Genomic DNA, 24214 nt, shown 5'->3' on the forward strand with positions numbered 1-24214 from the left:
ACTATTTTACGCAGATATGGGTGGTCAGCATTTTATACTGACAAAACAAAACATTGTTCAGGAAACCTAATATATGTAGGCAGTTTACAATGTACAATACTGACCACCCACAGTTGATTAAAATCGTTAATGCCGGAAATGCAGCTGAAATGTGAGTTTAATTTGTAGCTGAACTATGTGCAGTCAAATAAATTGGGGGACCACCCAGCATTTCTTTCAAAGAAAAACTTCTTGAAATAAAAGATGTTTATATTTCTTAAAGTCAAAGATAATATTTCACTAACTACAAACAATATATTTATTTTTTATTTTGAATACAAGTAATTAATTGTCACAAATCATCATTCAAGAGTTTCATATTTCGTATTATTTGGATGTTTGGGACTATTGTTCTCGTTTTGTGTGCTATTTTCACAAGGTTGCGGTCGATGTAACCTCCGACCTTCTTCAATTGTATCTTGTCGAACTTGGGAATGTTGTTCTCGAACTTGGAAATTTTCTGTGGAGCTCGGAAATCTGTTTCCAAACAGGGGGCCTTTTATTTAATCCACTGGTGGTAGCATGCTCTCGTTCCATCAGCCATGACTGAATAAAAGTTCTAAGTAATTCGTAAGTGTATTTTGAGAATCGAATCTTCAACCTCAAGAAAAGTCTAACTTTATAACTGAATTTTAACAAGTACTTTATTCACTACGTCACGGGCCTTTGCAGACAATTCTAGAATGAATATTAAGAGCATTAAGTCTAGTTTTTGTTTGCTTCTAGGTGCACAATCTTACTACTTATGATTATATATTATTACTTTATGATTATATAGTACTACTTATGATTATATATTGTTACTTATAATTATATATTACTACTTATGATTATATATTGCTACTTATGATTATATATTGCTACTTATGATTATATATTATTACTTTATGATTATATAGTACTACTTATGATTATATAGTACTACTTATGATTATATATTGTTACTTATGATTATATATTACTACTTATGATTATACATTACTACTTATGATTATATATTGCTACTTATGATTATATATTATTACTTTATGATTATATAGTACTACTTATGATTATATAGTACTACTTATGATTATATATTGTTACTTATGATTATATATTACTACTTATGATTATACATTACTACTTATGATTATATATTGCTACTTATGATTATATATTATTACTTTATGATTATATAGTACTACTTATGATTATATATTGTTACTTATGATTATATATTGCTACTTATGATTATATATTATTACTTTATGATTATATAGTACTACTTATGATTATATATTACTACTTATGATTATATATTACTACTTATGATTATATATTATTACTTTATGATTATATAGTACTACTTATGATTATATATTGCTACTTATGATTATATAGTACTACTTATGATTATATAGTACTACTTATGATTATATATTACTACTTATGATTATATATTGCTACTTATAATTATATATTATTACTTTATGATTATATAGTACTACTTATGATTATATATTGCTACTTATGATTATATAGTACTACTTATGATTATATATTGCTACTTATGATTATATATTATTACTTTATGATTATATAGTACTACTTATGATTATATATTGCTACTTATGATTATATATTGCTACTTATGATTATATATTATTACTTTATGATTATATAGTACTACTTATGATTATATATTACTACTTATGATTATATATTACTACTTATGATTATATATTGCTACTTATGATTATATATTGCTACTTATGATTATATATTATTACTTTATGATTATATAGTACTACTTATGATTATATAGTACTACTTATGATAATATAGTACTACTTATGATTATATATTATTACTTTATGATTATATATTACTACTTATGATTATATATTACTACTTATGATTATATATTGCTACTTATGATTATATATTACTACTTATGATTATATATTACTACTTATGATTATATATTACTACTTATGATTATATAGTACTACTTATGATTATATATTACTACTTATGATTATATATTGTTACTTATGATTATATATTACTACTTATGATTATACATTACTACTTATGATTATATATTGTTACTTATGATTATATATTACTACTTATGATTATATATTGCTACTTATGATTATATATTACTACTTATGATTATATATTACTAATTGTTACTACATATATTTTTTCAGCATCATATTTGTCGTCACTAAAATCATGATTTTTAATGATCGCATTTTAAAGAAATCATTATATTCTTTTTTACACTAAAAACGTAGATGAAAGACCTTCGCAAACATTCAAAAGCGTTCAAAAAGCTCGCTGTAACATATTATTTTGATCATTCGGACTAATGCTTTTATCTTGGATATTATTCTAACGTTTTGTTCGATGTAATCTCCATCTTCGAGTGCGTTTTGTCGAACTCAGGAATCTGTAAGAAACATATGTATTTAATCTGTAAGAAATATATGTATTTAATCTGTAAGAAACATATGTATTTAATCTTGTAAGAAACATATGTATTTAAACTGTAAGAAATATATGTATTTAATCTGTAAGAAACATATGTATTTAATCTTGTAAGAAACATATGTATTTAATCTGTAAGAAATATATGTATTTAATCTGTAAGAAATATATGTATTTAATCTGTAAGAAATATATGTATTTAACTCTTATTCCTCCTACCGCCCCCCTAAAAAAGGCATATTGCCGCTTAAGAAGCTACTATTTGGAATCATGTCTACAAAGGCACTTCGTAGGGAGTTAAGAAGCGAGATATTTGTTCGCATTATTGAAATTTCAAATTTTAGTACAGTCAGGAAACAGGGAGAAAATTCAAGCAGTTTAAAGCAGGAAACTATTAGAGTGGAAGGCTTTTACGGCATTTTCGAACTAAATCCTTTGTTTTTTTCTACGAGGTTATATTGCTTTTGTGCCCTTAGGCATGACCTGGTGGAAGTCTTACGTAATTGGCAAATGATTCAATTCGAGAGTCAGTACAGATTATCGAATTCGAAAAGACGACCCTGAAGAAGGATGTATGTTAGATCGGCTGAAACCTTATTAGAATAATATATCGGTTGGAAACTAGAGCCTTGATAATCCAAATGATACAAGTTATCAATCTTCATTTAAAGAATTCCGAAATTCACTCTAAAGCTTTGGTTATCCTCTCCGGACTCTTTTTCTCAACGAAATGAATGGTGGATCTAACCTTTTCGCCTATAGTGCACATAAAGACATATGGCACTTTACTTTGTATATGGAGAAAGATCATTTCCATTGATTTGGAGATATTCTTCAAAACATTTACGTCACTGTATTGCCGCATTTCTTGGTATAGAAATTCACATGACATTCAGCAATGACCTTTGAAGTTATTTGAGGTCACACAGCTAAAATCTGTTTTGAACATTGAAAAAAAAAATCATATCTCCTCCACCCAGTCTTGTCTATATAAATAAAAGCGAATGCATGTGTGTTTATATTTCTGGGTGTCCACGGTATATTGCACTAAAATAAATATCATCATCCAGTATAAATAACTGCACCGAGATAATTATCTTTAAAACTTCACTTCAAAGTTATATTACTCTCAAAGAATACAAGTTGGATCTTCATAAAAAAAATGTATCTAACTAATAGAGTATAAGAAGTAACGCCGTAAATTACCTCCCCTATTTGAGACTGTTAAATGTTGAGACATTATGAACAAAGATGGCGGCAGTAAATCAAATCGGCGAAAAATCAATGCAGTCACGATCTCGAGTGTTGAATAATTCTTAGTAACAAAGATGGCGGCGAAGAATCAATGTAGTCGCGATTTCGAGTGTTGAATAATTCTTAGTAACAAAAATGGCGGCGAAGAATCAATGTAGTCGCGATTTCGAGTGTTGAGTGATTCTTAGTAACAAAGATGGCGGCGAAGAATTAATGCAGTCACGATTCAATCAAGACAGAGGTTTACAGCGAACAGAATTGAATGCAAAATTCGATATTTTTATAATGACGTCGGAAGCCTCTCATTTGCTGATTGTCATAACCGTGGTTATAAAAACGATCGTCGAAATCATAGGAGTCATGCCCCCATTACTTCGTCTGATGGGGATGTGTCTCCTAGCGGCTTCGGCTGCAGGGAGACAGGGTAGTACACGTCAAGGATTCGTCACTTCACACCCAGCCCGACAGGTGAGGGGCCGGGAACCGGCCCAGCACCTGTCAGACTGAGATACACCGCCTGAGTAATACCTAGGAGGTCCACCCTCCCAGGCCTTGACACCGGGCTTTCCGGTGGGTCAAGTCTATTGCTTGCTGCCTGAGGCTCCCCGACCGGGGAATGCCGACGGGGTTACTCAGGCAATTTTTTTAAATTGCAGGAGTGCCTCTTCTTTAGGGGAGCCTGCGGGGTTCCCACTTCCGGCCTTGTGCCACATTTTGCTGATGTGGGCAGCAATTAAATATTTACCCCCATTATAAGTCAAAAACATTTTAACAGAGACTATACCCCTTCAATAAATAAGAACAAAGATTATTAACTTTTGTTTATATGGAACTGTTACATAATTCTAGTGGGTACGTTAGCTAGTGCATATATTTCAAATATTAGTTAGTACATATATTTCAAATATTAGTTAGTACATATATTTCAAATATTAGTTAGTACATATATTCGATTAGTTTATGGGACAGTAAGTTATCTAGATAGTGTGATTAAGCAAGTTAGCAAGGCTGTTAGTCTATTGTCTTGAGAACGGAAGTCTAGAATACAAATGCACAAAAACCATGTCATATGTGAAGGACAGAGAATTTGGGGAAAAGCATCTTTTTTTTTTGGAAGATGACGCAAGGAGCAGACGTGTTAAAATGGAATAAGGAAATTGTAATGTAAAAACAATTGCCCTTAACGGACTCTTTTGCTTTCTCTTGCTGCCACTGAATACGCTCCCTGCAACGACGATGAGATAACAACGATTTGATGTAAATAATGAACAGTGATGCACTTAGCTGTAACACGATTTCTGGGTGCGACTCAGTAAACCTATCGTCTTTTAGTCCTTGAATTATTTGACTTTATCTACTAAGAAATTCATGCGTGACGACATTTGATTTTTAGCAACTAGATCAGACAGACATATGCCTTCAATAGATCTGGATGCACGCGTCGATGGCGACTAAAGTGCCGGGAGGTATGAAAGAAGGCATGGTTTTAAATAATTGCCAGGATTTATTGCACTGTTGTTGTATGTTAATTTTTTTAAGGTTTGGAAGTTCTCTGAAGTAATTAAATTCTGTGCATCCTACATATCATTTCCAATCATTTCATGACATTATTCATCATCAAACTGAAAATCTTATTAAAACATCATAAGATGTAACGCATAAGTAGAAAAAAAAATGAAAATGATGGGATTATGAAAGCTGAATAAGTTTCTATTGTGCATCCATGATTTTATTACATTAGAGCACGAACTAGTTCAAAAGAAATTTCATTTTATTTTTTTTTGTTTTAATGCAATTCAGTAAAGGTACAATTAAACTTGATTAAAAATAATCTGTTCAGCCGAAAACATTTCTTCTGTCAAGAATTCTGCAATTTTCAATGTAAATAGAGGAAATAATTAATGTTTATTTTTTACTGTCATGTCAGAAAAATTACATCAAAACGCATTTAATTATTTCGTCATAATAAAGTGAATTTACCCCCGGCAATGCAGAGTGCTCCTGCTGATATATGCACGTCTATATGCAAGTAAGAATGGTGTGGGAGAGTGTTATATGAAAAAGGGTGTAAGTATGAGGAGAAACAGTTCGTGAGATATAACGTATGTGTGTGTAATAGTGTGAGAGGTGGAAATGGACAGAGCGAGTGTTGCGTAATATTTGCGTATCTATTTATGTGAATAATACAAATTAAATACAGCAAATGGTTTTACATAGAAAACTTGTTTTAAACAGCATCAATTTATTTTTTTATGTTCTTCCATAGGTGTAAGTATAGCTGTGATATAAATATACACATGGATACTTATAAATAATGGAAATTAAACCTTCTATTTAATGTATATATATATATATATATATATATATATATATATATATATATATATATGTATATATATATATATATAGTCATCCACATTCAATACTGTTTCGCTGTTTCACATCTCCTCAGCGCGGCTAGACAGGCAACTGCCTCATATATATATATATATATATATATATATATATATATATCTGTGTGTGTATGTGTGTGTGTGTGTGTGTGTGTGTGTGTGTGTGTGTGTGTGTGTAATAGTAATTTTAGACAAGGCAACGCCATATATTGATATAAATAGATAATTTGGTTATTCGATGTAATAAGAAATACGATAATTGTGGATATGTTATATGATCTCTTTATACCAAGATATTTTGAAGCCTAATGCTTCTCATCAGAAGAGAGGCTATGGAACCAGGTTGCAAAGATATCAATACAACATCTAACTAGTAGCTTACCTAGTACCTGTTGAGCTTTACACATCTTGATAGATCAATTCTGAAAGAAGCCTTCAACACTTTTTTTTAACCTTCTTCTAATATATACCGTACTCTGGGGTAATTGGATACTAGAAAGCTGATTGGCCAACTAGAAATCCTCAACATATATAAAAACAAGAAGCAACGACAGAATTCGCGCATAAGCCTGACGAATCCTATAGTTGGATGAAACGCAGAATATTCAGTGTAGCTTAATCGCCATATATATTTTATAAATTACTAACTAGCTCTACCTACGTATTGAGCACTTTTGAAGTAAATACTTAAAGTTTACGCATAAATCTATACTTTCGTATATTAAATTTATGTGAATAAATGAAGTAGTTATATATATATATATATATATATATATATATATATATATATATATATATATATATATATATATATAGGATATAGGGATGGCTTCTGTCGTTAGGTTCGAAGCTATCGATTAGTGTTAATCGTTACACCTTGCACTGATGATTCCCGAAAGGATGAAGCACTAGTGTTTGTAGGTATTTAATAATTATTATAGTAAATAATTCGGTATATATATATATATATATATATATATATATATATATATATATATATATATATATATATATATATACTTCGGAGTAGTTTTTATTTAACAATCAGTGGTTATGTAAACGTGAGATTGTAGGTTTACAAAATATTACTGGCAGTAATATTCTATAAGTTATCCCATCTAAACGAGAATTGCTCGATATTCAAGATAGAGCAAGTAAATTAAACTGTAATTCAATGAATTTCAAAAAACTCTTATTGAAATGAAATGAAGTGGTTGAGTTTCATATCAAAGAATTTTTATTATTCTAAGCAAGACAAAGAATGCTTTAGAAAGTTTATCTCCTTAACCTATAGGGTTTCGATGTCTACCATCTCATCAGAGGAGTGAAAATATTAGCAAATAGTTATAAAGGTATGCACCCTATTTGCTAAAGTCAGTGAGACATGGAAAGTCAAAGTGAAAATAAATTTATCAGAAGTTCTGTAGCAGGAGTATTTGTAGAAAAGGATATGAATGTTTTTGTTGATCCAACTTGTTTGGTAAAATCCATATTATATGTTCTTTACATCCGTTTGGTAATAGTTTCCAAGTTATATCCTGGGTAATCCTCATAGCTGTGTATATATCCGAATCGGGCAAGTGCTTGTTTAAATTTTAAATTTAAATTTATATATATATATATATATATATATATATATATATATATATATATATATATATATATATATATATATATATATGCTGTGAACAATGTCAAAAACATTGTTAATTTACTGCCAGCATAGCAGCAGCCGTATAGCGCAAGGTTAGAAGCTCCGACTATCCTTTGGGCGATCGGGTTTCGATTCTGGCTTGAGGTAGTTGCTTGTCTAGCCATACTGATGATCTGTGAAACAGCGAAACAGTATTCAGTATTGTATGTCAATTACTATATATAATAATGGGCGACTATATATATATATATATATATATATATATATATATATATATATATATATATATATATATATATATATATATATATATACACGAGTCGCCCCTTATTTTTTATGAAATATATTCATTTATTTTTACTATTAAATATTATTACGTGCATAAAATGTATACCATGGACATGTATGTTTCTAGGTTTCTGCCGTCACCAGCAAAACCGTGCATTCAAGTGGTGAATCATCTTAGCTCATTAAGTAGAACACAGGACTGCGGATGTTGGTGTCATGAGTTCGATCCTAACTCATGCGGATGACGGCTGAAAGCTAGAAACATGCTTTTCCATTGGTATACATTTTATACACGTAATAATATTCTGTAATATATATATATATATATATATATATATATATATATATATATATATATATATATATATATATATATATATATATATATATATATATATAATGGAAGATGGTTTCAGTCATTTTTCCGGCATTTCACCGTCAGTTATTTTAAAGATGTACATATAGATTTTTGAATGCAGACCTGAGTACCAGAATATCGACATGGAAATTTAAATTGAATGGACATTGAACAAAGAAGATTAACAAAATCTAATAAAACAAGTAAACTAATGCAGTTTGGAGTGTTTTTGCTTCTAGTCTGGTTGGTAGATGATATTTACGTTATGGGGCAGGGTTGAATAAAAGGTGAAATCCAATCATCCGAACACAGTCCGTGAAAGTATTTGTAAAAAAACACAGGGAAGCAACATTGTTGCGATGAAGCATAGTCTAGAACAATGGTTCTCAACCTTTTTTTAATCATGATTTTTTTTTCTTTTTAATGTATTTTGGTGAACCCTTATAGCTTATTTTATTTTTCAGTAATGTCAAGAAAACCAAAGAACATATATCAACAGTTTATCTTGAAGGAAGACTGAACCGATATTAACGTTACATGTACCATGGGCGTTCACATGGACATGCAGGTTAGGAATGGTGTTTTTTTTTTTTTTTGTTTTTTGTTTTTTGCTGGTTAGCGCTCGCTCCTCGGTCTTTCAGTCCTTCAACGGTGATGAAACAATGGGGGGGATGCATGATGGGGGGAGTGTAGAACTTGTAGATATGCAGCGTCGGTCTTCTTCATTCCCTGTAACGCTTATTTGTTATATTGTCTTCTTGTATTATTCTCAGCATTCAAGGGTTTTCCTTAATGTTTCAGTCGTTTTCATTATCGTTAGTCGTTGTACTTTTGCAGTTATTCCTCTGATTCCAATTTATGACATTCTTTTTTTCCTCTATATTGGAGAACTTGTATCCGGCTTGGCACTTTCTCATAATACTGTTCAAGTGCATGGCTATGATGAACAGTAGTGGTGATAGTGAGTCTCCTTAGAAGATGCCTCTTTGTATGTTAATTTCTGTTACGTGTTGTCCATCAGCTGTCAATTCCAGTCTCCATGTTTTCATTGCATTTTCTATTATGTTGGTGATCCTGCTTGGTATTTTATACATTTTTAGGCAGTCTATTATTCATGCTTGGGGGATCCTGTCGTACACTTTTTTGTAGTCGATCCATGCCATGGCTAAATTCTTTCTCCTCCTTTTACCTCCTTTAGGATCTTTTGATCTATATATAACAGGTTCCTCTTTTTCCTTTTTGGCATCCTTTCTGCTCCTCGGGGATGAGTCCACAGTTATTTAGAGAGTGGTAGATTTGTTCCCTCAGTTGTGCTGTCAGTATCTTCCACATAGTTGGTAAGCACGTGTTTGGCCTATAGTTGCTAGGGATGGTTCCTTTCTCCGTGTCCTTATGTAGCAGTGTGGTTCTACCTTTTATCATCCAGTCTGGTACGCTTGCTTCTCCCATATTTTACTCCAGTAGAGTTTTATTTCTGTCGGATTTGGTTGTTCTGCTTTTGTTTTTCCTCCGTTCACATTTTGGTAGAATTGGCTTTCATTAGTTTCAAATGTTCTGTTTTGTTTGCATTGTTCAGATTTATATCTATATCGTCTCAATCTCGCTTCTTTTGCTTTTATTTTTTGGTCCAGTTCTTAATGTTTCTTGCTTATCCTCTCCCTGTCAGTTACATTTCCAATATTCCGTTTTCTCCACATTGCTTTCTTCCTGTTGATCATTTTGGTTTCTTTTGTGTGTTTGTGTATTTGGGTTTCTAGTCTTATTTCCCATCCAGGTTTTTTCGGTCCGCTTGTCCCCGGTTGTTTTTCTGATTTGAGATTCATACTTACCATTTTGGCGCCTGCGTAAACCAGGTTGTGATTGTATTTGTTGGGATATGTGGGAGGAGTTTGTTAACCTTCTCTGTTTCTGTTTTTTATTTCTTCTGCTCTTGGTTCCTTAACAATGGGAGCTTTGTTTTTTCCTCGTTCATCAGCTGTATTATTTTATTTATTTCATTTGCTTCATTCTCTGTTAGTTCTGTTTCATTGTTCTCGGTTTCCATGTTTGTAGACTTCGTTCTTTGTTGGTCCTCGGCCTTAGGTGTTTTTACTTGTGAGGCTTCAACTTGTGGGGTTGCTCTACGTGCGGTTCCGTTGGGGGATGCTTCTTGTTCAGTTTCATCATTTATTTTTCAGTGAATTTCTGTTAGTTCTAGTTTAGAGAGCCAACCTTTCTTGAGTATCAGTCTTGCTTGGTCCGCAATTCTTTGTTCTGTCGCTTGGTGGTCACTGGATAGGTCCCATAGTTCTTTCATTCGTTTCCGATAACCTCCATATCTATATTTAGGATGTCTTCTATAATAGCATTCCATTACGAGTCTATTCTCTTTTGTTGTCCATTTCTTTCTTCGTTTTTTTTTTGTTTGTTTTTTTCCCCCTTTGATGGTTATCATGGCTGTGCTGTGTTTGTTCGGTATCATTTTGTTCCCTCAAATTAGAGGTTATACTTACCTGTTCAGCGTCCATGTTATTTGAGTTTCTGAAACTAGAAAGTTGGCCAACATTCGCAGGATGACGACCGGGTCCCCCATGCTGGCTACCGAAGGAGCACCTGGCGATCATGACACCCAGATCTTTCTTCTGGGTCCCATGGTTTGGATTATTTGTAATTGACATTGTTCATGTTTTGGTGTTTGTGGCAACACCGAGCCCAGAATTGTTTTACCTGTGGTTCTGATGCAGGGATAGTGTAAAGCTCTCATGTATACAAGAGGTATCGTACACTATCACACATACATATGTGACATGAGAAGAAAAAATAAAATTAAATTAAAATTAAAATTAAAAATTAAAATAAATAAATAAATAAGTATTCTACTTAGTAAAAGTCGAAAGTAATGCTCTGAAAAAGGGCGTTTGAAGATAGATCTACCTTACACCATACTGCTTAGCCGCTGGAAATGAGGAGGAAGGCAGTTTTCCCCGCCGCTTTGATAGTATTTAGTTCCCTCGTTCAAAGACGGGGCAAATTTCTACGTCAATATCGGTAAAAAGTCTGGTTTCTGTTATAAATTCGAACTAACATTTAACTAGATAATTCGCCTGTCTCCCGTCTGGATATTTTTGCATTCATTTTTAGAGGATTTTCATTAAATTGGAATTGACAAACAGAATTATACGTTTATATCGAAACAAAGACTGTTTTCTGAAATAAATTCGAAGTAACATTTAACTTCTTTTTTTTAAGACATAAACTCACATTTCGTTGGTTTCTTTAAAAGAGTTTTCTGTCACGAGTGTACTAATCCCTTCCCTTTATGGGCTCCAGTCTTAAGTTAAATGCCAGGTCGTTGGTCAGTAGAGGGTAAGGGTTAGGAGGGGGTGGGGTGGGGGTGGAAACAGTCCTTTCTAGTACAAACATACACACATGTATATATGTATACACATACGCAAACATTCTACCTTTCTTTGCCAAAAAAGAATAAAGGAGAGTTCCTATTTTTTGTCCACCAAGTAACAAATTTTGGTAGTCGCCTATTTTTGCATTCATTTTTAGAGGATTAAATTTGAATTGACAAACAGAATCATACGTTTATATCGAAACAAAGAAATGAATTCGAAGTAACATTTAGCTTCTTTTTTTTAAGACATATTATTATTATTATTATTATTATTATTATTATTATTATTATTATTATTATTATTATTATTGTTGTTGTTGTTATTATTAAACAGGAGTTTTCATATATGCCATCTTCAAAGAATTCTCTTACGGTGTTCCCTGGGGTCTGAGTGACAACAAGTTTTCCCAGATTTCCAGTACTCACCACCTCTTTCCATAACTTTGCAAATTAATTTGCGTTATCGCAATAACCGTTTACCATTGATTTCCCATTGGTTGCGACCATTGGTCTTCACTGAAATTGTGGTGGCAATAACCCCTCACTCAAGGTCCCAGTTCTCCTCGCACTTCAAGTGGGGGGGTTTCTCTCCTCGGTCTTTCCATCCTCCTTGACCTTCCTCACTTCATTGGAGTGGCATCAGTTTATGGTGACACAAAGAAAATGGGGGAGCGGAAGGCGGAGGCGCAGATGAGATTTAATTATTATTATTATTATTATTATTATTATTATTATTATTATTATTATTATTATTAGCGATGGTCGCGTTAGCGGTGACGGTGGCGGTGAAGGTAAGAGCAAATTAACGCATTAACGCCGTAGGTTTGAATTGAGAAAATTATATTTCGTGTGTGGTCCACTTCAGTAATGGCGTCGACGAAGGTAACATATCTTTGGTGTTATCAAAGCGAACCCGGGCCTCTTCAAAATTTAATAATCCCACTTAAGAACGACGACCGTCAGATATTCTTCTCAGTGAGGCAGACCACCAACATTTTAAGCAGAAATAAATCTTTCTTTGTTTCTCCTGTTTCAACTCTTTTCCTCCGTTATTTTCTTTGTGTGTTTGTATGTGTGTGCATGTGTTTTCTTTATTTTCTTTTTAATTTCAATGAATAACTTATTTACTAACATTTCATATCTTAAGCCAATCAAATCCCAATATTTACGAATGCTCGCTTTTTCACCCCTACCTTCTCCATTTCCTTTTCTCTTTCTCTCTCTCTTTCTCTCTTCCTCTCTATCATACACACTCACTCTTTGACTGTTTACCTATCTTTGTATCTATCTCTCTATCTCGCTTCACACACACACACACATACGTATATATATATTTGTGTGTGTGTGTGTGTGTATATATATATATATACATGATGATGATGATGATGATGATGATGATGATGATGATGATGATGATGATGATGATGATGATGATGGAAATAGTATTCCGACAAAATAAAGAAATAAAAAGGAACAAATCGAATTATGTGTTCATCAACGTTTCGTCTTTATTTCATCCAGAGGAAGTCTCGAAATAAAGACGAAACGTTGATGAACACATAACTCGGTTTGTCCCATTTCGTTTCTCTCTCTCTCCCACCCTCTCTCTCTCTATCTCTATATATATATATATATATATATATATATATATATATATATATATACACATATATATATATATATATATATATATATATATATATATTCTCATATTTTCTCCATGAATTGTCGCCTGTCTTTGAAACTCGTTTTAATTTTTTTAACATGTTTTGCCAGTTACTTTTAATCGTTTTATTTACATCATTATTCTCCCACGTGCCCCTCCCCTTCTCTTGTCTTTCTCTCTATCTCTCTCCCTCTCTTTCTCTGTATATATATATATATATATATATATATATAGAGAGAGAGAGAGAGAGAGAGATAGAGAGAGAGAGGGGGGGGGAGTTCGTGAGGGGGAAGCCCAGCAAAGTGCTCGATTATAAAGAATATATATCAAAACAAAATCGTATATAAATTATATAAACTTGTTACGGAACATCAGAAAAAAACATCGGCACTGTTAGTCTCGGATTCAAAACAAATGGCAGCTATAATTGGTCTCTAATGCCGGGTTCTCTTCGGCGTCTGTTTATATCTGTCTATTCAGAAACACCCCCCACACACACACACATAGACACACACATACACACATATATATATATATATAATTTTAATTTTTTGATATTTTAATTTAATTTAGAAAAATATTTTTCAAAATAAAAATGTATTATTCAAATAATTTTCCTTGATCCATTAATTTTCGATATAGACTCATCTCCTCAGAGGAAAGTCATTAACAAAATATTAAATCTGGTTTGATATAATTTTGCTATTCAGCACATAACATAGAAGATACATTAAATATTAAATCTTTTTAAAGGACATAGTGAAAGAAAATAAGAATTAAAACGAAAAGGATATGAGATTTGGGTATCCGAATGGAATATAAATCCTTGAATGAAATGGGATAATGTTATTAGATTCCAAATTAGTTAAAGAAATCCACATTAAAAGTAAATTCTAATTCTTTTCAATATCACATCCAGACTAATCGGTAATGATTCTTTGGTAGGCACCGCCAAAAATGGCCGCAAAATCAAGTTGTTGTTGTTTTTTAAAACGAAATTACGTTTATTAAAATCCATTATTTCTGAGTAACTTTTTTTTTCCAGAAAGATAAAACCCTGAATTTTATCATATAGAAAACAGAATAATGTAAAACTTTTTCTACTATTTTTAATTCAATTTTAAATGTTAAATTTTCCCAAAAAGTTAACAATTGACATTTTTTGTCTTGCACAAAAAACGTACTTAAATATTTAAAAAAAAGGGTTTTTGAAATAATTAATTAATTTATTTATTGTCTAACTAAGATTTAGGATGATTTTCTAAGAGAATATGCAAAAATATTATAATATAAGTACCTGAATTTCAAATAATTCCACTTATTCATATAGGTAACCAGATATTCGCGTTGACGTAGAGTTCAGATCGACTCTGTTTACGTTTTCGTCTGATAAAAAGCAAACTATGGAAGACCAAACAGGCCAAAAAAAACTTATTTTTCAGTGACGAAAATTTCAATGTATTATTAAGCTGAGGCTGGCCAGTACCAGATGGGTGACCATTTGTATGCGTTTGGTTTTTAATGTGTATGTGTGTGGGGGCCAGACTCCCCAAAATGGGGGGGAGCAATTTAAAGCAGAATAAAAAAAAATTATTTCAGCGCGTTTGGTCCACCATAGTCAAAGGCGGCAAACGTTTTCAAACGGGATCGAAAAAAAAGATGCTATTTTTAACACAAAGGGCACAATATTTATCGAATTTTTTTTTTTGGTATCGATTATTCAAAGCATGCCCTGTTTAATAATGGTCATGCATTATTCGGCTCGCTAAAAAAAAATTGTTAATTTATTTATCAAAAATTTTAAAATAGCTTTTTTCGTATAAATATTAAAAAAAAATTTTTTTTGTTTTGCTTAACTTAAATTAATTATTTTACTTAACATATTCACCGAATTTCACACTTCAAAACTCAAAAGCGGGATAATTAAACACAATCGAAGTTCTGATATTCAGACGTCAAAATAAGGTATGCAAACATTTTTTTTTTTTTTTTTTTTTTTTTTGAATCTATAATTCTGTCCCTTACAACACAATATGTTGATTTCAGTCTCAGATGATTATTTTAAGCATATTTGTTCCCACTTCAAAACAAGGGGGGGTTTTGTAAGCAAAAAAATATATATATATAGATATCGTTTATGAAAAATAAGTACACTGTTATAAAGTTCATTCTTCTCCTAATAATCGCTGAAAATTTCGTATTGATCGGATAATTATCTGATTTTTGGTAGATTTTTAAAAAGACGGTCCGTCAAAAAGTACTGACCTGCCCCCCCCCAGTTTTGGCGGTGCCTATTCTTTGGGGATGGAGAATTATAGGCAGAATAAATCTAAAGTTCTCTTTGTTTAATTGACTGTTTGGATCTAATTATTATTATTATTATTATTATTATTATTATTATTATTATTATTATTATTTGTGTTAATTCACTTATTGTGTATTCATCTATATATTAATACGATAGCATGTGTGTTATTTTCTGTGTCACGCTTACATCCGGGTCGTTTAATTGTTATGTACTTCCATTTCTTGTCATAAATAATTTTAGCAAGAATTCTTCATAAGTTTTTATTTCACTTTCGATTCAAGCTGATGCGCCCAAGTCATATGGATAATTTTTTTTATTTCTGAAATCGCAACTTTATAACATATAAAAATCGGTATAACATTAACTCTATAAAAATATATATACGAAATTTGCAAGAATTAAAATATATTTAAGCGTACTTTACGACCGGGCTTTGCCAGGCGTTCGTGCTAGCTTAGAGAAATACTTTTACAGTTTTAACAAAAAAGCTACAATAATATCAGAACGTCTCCATTTACACTGAACATCTTCAGAATGCCAACGTCAATATATTACATATGAATGAGTCCCCTGTGGAATTTCCACAGGTCCCTCTAGTTTATAATAAATAGGGCTAGAACAACAGCATATTCTTTACATTGTTTTGACTCTCGATTGTGAATCCGTTGATATCTTATATGCTTTTATATAGAGTGATGTGGTTCTCAGTTGATTAACTGTGTCGGATATATACTCGAGAGTCACAACAATAAAAAGAACATGCTGTTGTCATAGCCATAATAATAATTACCATTATTTTATTTATTCATTTTATTTTTGTTTGTTTATCTATTATTTTTATTTGCTTTTTAATTATCATTCCATATTTTATTTATTTACTTGCAAATGTGCCTGGCGTTTCAAGGTATTAAACGTGATGTTAAATTCCTTTAAAAAAAAAGAAGTAAAAAACAATGGAAATAAACTAAGACGTGCGCATGCGATTATTATGTTTTCTTTTTCTAAACAGGTCACATCTTGTCAGTAGGAAAATAATATTCGAGCTGAGATCAAAAACCAAAATCTTAAGACAGTGAGTCAAGTACGATAACCATTAGATCAACTTGCTGCGCTCTTTAAATAGTGTTTCCAAACCTACTTATTCTTTACATAAGGAAGCTGTCATGTGAACGATTCGCGCATGTGAAACAGTTAACAAACAGATAAAAATCCAACGACTACCCCTAAGTACCAGTTTTTTTTTGGGGGGGGTTCAATTTTGGACCTATAGTAGCCCTTTTTCCAATGGAAACAGATTTAAATACTTTCCACGTGTCTGAATACCCTATATACCAAATTTCAGGTCTGTAGCCTAAGAATTCGTTGAGTATGTAGGTTGACAGTTTCTCTCTCTCCCTCTCTCTCTCTCTCTCTCACACACACACACACACACACAAACACATTCTCACTTTTATAGATATATAGATTTGTATATTATTAAATAAAATCAAATACGCATCAAGTGCGCTTGAAAGCCAAATCACAAAGTAATATTAGGAAAATAAATATTTTACTTGTTTGAAATTTCAAACAAATAAAATATTTGATCTGTTTGTGATTTGGCTTTCAAGCGCACTTGATGCGAATTTGATTTTATTCAAATTAAATCAATGTTTCTCTAATGGAACTCACACCCTTGATGGATATTATGACTTTTATTCAGTTTTATTATATTTCAAGTTTTTTATTCTTGTGTTCATGTTATTTTTATATACAGCATTATAATTTATCCTTCACTCATGTGAAAAAAGATGCATTTGTTTAAATATTTACTTTTTATTTCGTTTTTTTTTGTTGGAAAGTTCGTACGTTTTAAAGTATATTATCTGATATTTTCCTGCATGCGCAACCTACAATGCTTACTGTTTACGTCTCAAGCCTATTTTATGTCAGTTTGTACATTTCCGTTTTGTAGTTCACATATATAATTAGACCGACATGCTGTTTTTTCCGTTTGATTTCTCGAGACTATTAATTGGTAGGTTTATCTAGCTTTAAATGTATTTACTCGGGCACCTATGTACACATTTTCATCCTTGTTGGAGTTGTTGCATTTTATATATAATACTAGAAGGAGCGCCCGGTGTTGCCCGGTCGTAAAATACGCTTACATATATTTAAATTTACGCAGATTTCGTATTTATTATTATTGAGTCAATATTATTTCATATTATATTGTACCTAATATATAGACATGATTTTAAAAGTAAAAAGAAAATATGATTTAAGTGTTATAAGCTAGAATCTGTATGTACCTGGCAGTGTTCTTAGATAGATTTTTGTCGGAATGTCTTCAATAGATATCCATAATCGATAATCGAAAGAAAGAACTAGCAATTTTAACCAAATTTAACATCTTATAAAGCCTAACATCACGAGTGCATTTTAGAAGTTTTATTACCACACAAACCAAAAGACCCGATTTATAAAATCAACAGCAGGTTCTTTTATATGACAGGGGCGCGTTCGAAATGAACGTTTCTGTTTAAAGCACACTTTCACAATGATACTTGATTTTTTTCATTTTAAACTTAAATTCAAGTCGTTATCACAACCAGTAATGCCAGACATATAAAATCAATGGTAGGTTCTTTGATATGACAAGGGCGCGTTCGAAATGAATGTTTCTGTTTAGAGAACAATTGAAGTATGATACTTGACTTTTGCATTTTAATTCAGGCCATTATATGTAAAAAGATTAATCAACAGTATCTTCTCTACAGTGCAATGTAGACTACAATATATTGTGAACTTAGTCATTGCGAGAGACATGTGAAGCTTCCTCCAGGTGCATCGCAATGGGTTCTCAATTAGAGCAGGCAATCAATCGATTTGATTGAAAATGGGCTATTTCATCGATTTCGATGACAATTAAAATATGGGAATGTGGAACATTTTTTGATCATCATTCAATCCCGCGCAACGTCGGGTCACCCTGCTAGTATGCATATACATTACTTTACTTATGTTACTGGTTTTTATCGTTGAACCCGAAACACGTGGTTCAATAAAAATAATCTTTAATCGGATTAATTGATTCTTATTTTATTTTGTTTTCATCTCCTTCGCTTTTAATCCAAACAGACGAATAGATCTTTGAAATTTTCACACTCGGTAGAGTTCCTGGGGATTATCCTTCTATTTCTTCAAGTCAAAACACCGTCTTACCCGGCGTAATTTGCCGAGCCATTTCACGGCCTTTTATTTCTGATCCGCACAATCTTCATTTCAGATCACAGATCAAATATCGCATGCTTTTTCACTCTTACTTCAGCTACGCCTCTCTCTTTCTCTATCACTCCCCCCTCTCTCTCTCTCTCTCTCTCTCTCTCTCTCTCTCTTTCGTACTCTCTTTCTGAATTACATATTCACAGGGTCGAGTTCCCCCCCCCAATTCATCAATCCAGGTGGTCCTTTCCCCTATTTCGTTTCCTTTTCTCACACTACGCCCTCTAAACTTATTTTCTTTCTCTTACTTTCAAACTACATGAGGGCCTAGTCTACCCTACTATTTCACACAACTCTAAGAAGAGAATGGGTTAATACTAGTATAGGAACGATTAATCGGAATCGGGATAATCGGAACTTTTGGGTATAATGGAATCGGTATTGGAATCGGTATTGGAATCGGAAAAATTTGTGCCGATTTTCCGATATCAAAAACGATTCTTTTAACTTTCTTTCTGATTTGATTTTGTTGAAAGCAAACTCTTCCAGGGCTAGTAATAATGATAAAATAAATATTTATTGATTTTAAACTACCAGTAAAACTAAAATCGATAGATCATCTCTCGCAAGTGTTTGCTTTTACGTTTGGGAAAATATCTGCACATTTAACATCTTTTTAGGGTAATCGGAGAAAATAACGACTTTATAGATAAATATTTAGAGATTTATATATAAAAAAAAATCGGAATCGGGAATTTAGCACAGAATCGGTAATTGTATCGAAATCGGGAATAATATTGGAATAATCCCATCACTATTCAATGCTCTTTTTATAAAGATCTTCAATTGCCTTTCTATAATTTTTATTTAGTTCACCTAAAATAAGTTTATTATATGTTCCAAAGTTCATACTTTCTATGTTCATTGTCTTATCCGCTGGAACTATAATGTTAGGATTGTCGATTATTTTTTTAATACTTTATTTATGCTTTTTATTTTGGGGTTCAAGTGTTGTTAGATTTTTAAACTCTAAAACCATTCACAACGTTCAACATGTCTGATTCGAAGTTTTCTAATGACTGTACCTGTGATAGGCATATGCATGTTTTAATTTTGTATACCTTGCAGTAATTTATTTACTTGTTTTCATCTGTAAAATTTCCATCTATATTCATATTCTGTGTAGTGACATTGTTATTGTCTTCTTCATTTTTAATGTTGTGGTGTTAAACCCTCCATTTGATTTATTTTTAATAAATTCGTTCACTGCCTGGGTCATATTCATTATGTATACCTTATGTATTAATATTGCTATGTTCTTTGTGGAAAAATGTGATTTCCTCCTTTGAGAAAAATTTGTGCTTATTAGTATACATTTATCTGCTGGATCTCTTCAAGTAGAGATTATGAGTGTATTCATATATGTATAAATAGTGTATTTTGCCGTCTGACGAGTAGCTATTTTGCAATATTTTTAAATAATATAATATTTGAAATTGTCCAAATGGTTATGAAACAATTGTAACGCATAAGAAAATACACAATACTATGTTCTTATTTTATATTTTGTTGCCATGATTTTTACGAAAATATTATATGCATGCTCGATTATGGAATCTGATAATTATGAAACTTCAATAATTGAGTCAATTAATTTTGATTTTCATTTTATTGGTATATTAAAAATAAAAATTTGGTTATAAAATATTTATAAGGTATATATATATGTATATATATATATGTGTGTGTGTGTGTGTGTGTGTATATGTATATATATTTATATACATATATACATTATATGTATATATATATATACATATATATATATATATATATATATATATATATATATATATATATACATGCATCTATGTGCGTGTGTGTAAGAAACCTCTCGGTGTGTATGTGTGTGTCCGTCCGTCCGTGTGTATGTGTGTGTGTCCGTCCGTCCGAGTGTCCGTCCGTGTGACCGTCCGTGTGACCGTCCGTGTGTGTGTGTGTGTGTGTGTGTGTGTGTGTGTGTGTGTGTGTGTGTGTGTGTGTGTGTGTGTAAGAACACTATCAGCAATGTAGAATACCGGGGTGTTAAAGTGATTTCGCATTCCTGGTCTTACGTTTTTATGGCATTTTTTGACTTTGTTTAAATTTTAAAAAAGAAAAGTATATACTCGAAATTATCAAATATATTTACCATTATGTATGCCTTCATATATTTTGCAGTGAGTGCATAGATAAAAGTCCTCACCGATTCCACAGACCATGCCGTTATCAATTACATATTTAGAGGTAACGTAAACCTATCAGCAGAAACATAAAACTCATCGCCACTTTCCTCGGAATGATAAGAAATGGGGATATTCTTGTTCCATTTTACATTTTTAATGCTCTTTATGCTCCTTTTCTAATGAAAATAGATAAAGACATTATAAAGACATTATTTGATTACTGAGTGAATTCTCTCTTTTTTTATAAATATAAATTAAATTTTTCTTCCAAGAAGACTTTGCCAATGGAGCGGTAGAGGTCATCTTATACCATCACTGTTTCTCTGCTGTTTTTTTTTTTTTTTTTTTTTTTTTTTTTGCATGGACGAGATTTGTGGAAGGTACGTCGCCATAACCACAGCAACGGGCTGATATCGCCAGACACGGTGTCGGCCATTACTTATTTCTGTCTGGCGCCAATCCGATGCACGCTTAACAGGTCGTTGCAAACAATTGCTACAACTTTCAGATGGAATTAGTCCCTCCACCTCCAAAGAATGATGACAAAAATAAAAGAACAGCCGCACACTTTGGTGTGTCTCATATACATCTAAATTATCTAGGAAGTACTTGCCTTCCTTTAAACATTTTAGTTATTTAGAACCTTGCCATGAAAGTACTTTATAATTTGCAAATTTGTCAGTTCGGAAATAAGTATTCTAAAAATCACAAGTCATGTGTATTTAAAAAACAAACAATTATTTTTTAATTTTAAGTTTAAAATGTTACTTAATACATCATAGCACCGCATACGCGAACCATTTTGTTTGATTTTTAATGCGACTACGGCGTTCTGAGATTCTCTGTTCCAACAACAACATGACAAAAAAGAAAGAAAGACATACTGAAGATGATGGTTTCCTTCGAAATATATTTATGAATTTCAATATAAATTTCAAACAAAATAAATGTCTGTTTATTTTGTAATAATGCATTGTTTTTGGCTTCAAACGTATATAATACGTATTTTATTTTTAAAGAAATACTTTATTTCTTTCAACAATATAAACGTTTCAAAGCGCATGAACAATATGAAATTAACATTTGTCATTTTTACATATGTTGTGTAGGTGTACATATTTAAAGATGACGGGAATTCATATTGGGGGGCCATATAACGGGACATGTATAACTGGGACTTAGAACAGATGACGACGATGACGAGAGAGACATTTATACAGACTGGGATGCTTCTTGGGGACTTAATATTAATACGGACTGGGATTATATGATGCAATCTCTTAACACAGAGGAGGGGACACTTCACTTATGATGTTGGTGGGGAAGACGCATAATACTTAGAAGGGTTGTACAAAGTTGGTTACAAGATGATAAAACGCATTTACCTTTTTGGTTGTGATGAATGACGACGCGAGACAAACAGTTACAATATCTTAATGGTGATTGCTTTATTCATCTGATCGGACGGTCGATGACGTCAGGAATTCAAACTTAGATCTACATCGCCAAATCTTCTACCCTTCGCTTCTGAAGGCTCTCCTCTCATCAACTGTCGACTCTCAACTCTCGACTCATCAACTGACTGACTGACTCCGAACCCATAGAATCCTATATTGAGAAGTGTGTTTTCAAACGTGACTAATTTTCACGTGGCTTTATATATGTTTGTCCAAACACACTTTTGGCAAACAAAAGAATCTTCAATTCTAATTCTAACCTATTTCTTAAACAATAATTTTTAATTTGTATTGTTCATTCTTTTACTGGCATATTTAATATTCAGATTTCTAAAAGAATTAACAATAGACTTGATTTCTAACATTCCATTTCTTAACCTTGCCTACAGGGTTCGATTCTAGGCTTATCCTAATCTCATTTTCACTTATCTAGTATTCTTCTTATTTACATGAGAAAGGAACATCTCTTTTCCATGTAACACATACATACGCATACAGAAAGAGTGAAAAGAAATGATAAGTACTACTTATGCTAAAAACATTATAGACATTTATTTAGTTGTATAAAACCTTAATATTTTGAAGTCAGAAATAAAATATATTTGAATTACGAAAGGCGGTAATTTTTCAATTACTAATATTGTTGGATTGGCAGGAGACCCCAGGAAGAGAGCCATTCGATGGTTTCACACACGCAGTTCGATTCATGGAAGAATGCGAGATTTTCTACCATTGTCTTTTGTAATGCATAATTTGACCCAGAAATATATGAGAGGATATCGGTCAATGGTCCGAAGCAATAAACAATGGGAAATATTAAACATCCCAGGGGTACATAATGTTTATATAAATCGTTACAAACAGAAAGCAGAGCAGTCGGTCACACAGAGCGAGAACAAGCCAAACCGCTTCTTAACCGCCAAACATTCACACTATTCCCACACGCCTTCACTGATGTCAAACAACCGTCATAACTAAATCCAAAACTGTTGTCGGTGTGAAATAAAACAAAATATAATTATATAGATCAGCTGTGCTGTGTTTTATTTGCTGTTAGTGTGTAAACATCGTAGACCAGTGGAAAAGTAGGTTTAGTGCCACTTTGATGCAGGGACACAAGTTGCATGTATACTATGTAAGGAGATGATCAGTAAAATGTCTGTACACATTGCAGTTGAACTTCTGCATGTCAGTACAGTTGGGAAAGCAGAATCCTGGAAGGGAGTTCCAAAGTCTAGCAGTTCTGGAGAAGAAACTATTCGAGTAGAAGGCTTTCTTACGTCTAGGGATCTCTACTGTTTAAGGGTGGGACTTTACTGCTCGTCGGGTTTGTCGGGAGTATTTAGTTCGTTGGAGCATTCACCATTAAAATCCTCGTAGAACAGGCAGAGGGGTGCAAATTATACTAAAAAAACACACGAAAGATATGCTATAACATATTTAAATGGTCAATTGGGGAAAGGAAAATAATGTTCTTAACTTCTTTACTAACTCGGTGTTTGCGA

Source organism: Euprymna scolopes, chromosome 3 (assembly GCF_053919585.1).
Source record: "Euprymna scolopes isolate OS-2025 chromosome 3, ASM5391958v1, whole genome shotgun sequence".
NCBI classification, from domain to species: Eukaryota; Metazoa; Mollusca; class Cephalopoda; order Sepiida; family Sepiolidae; genus Euprymna; species Euprymna scolopes.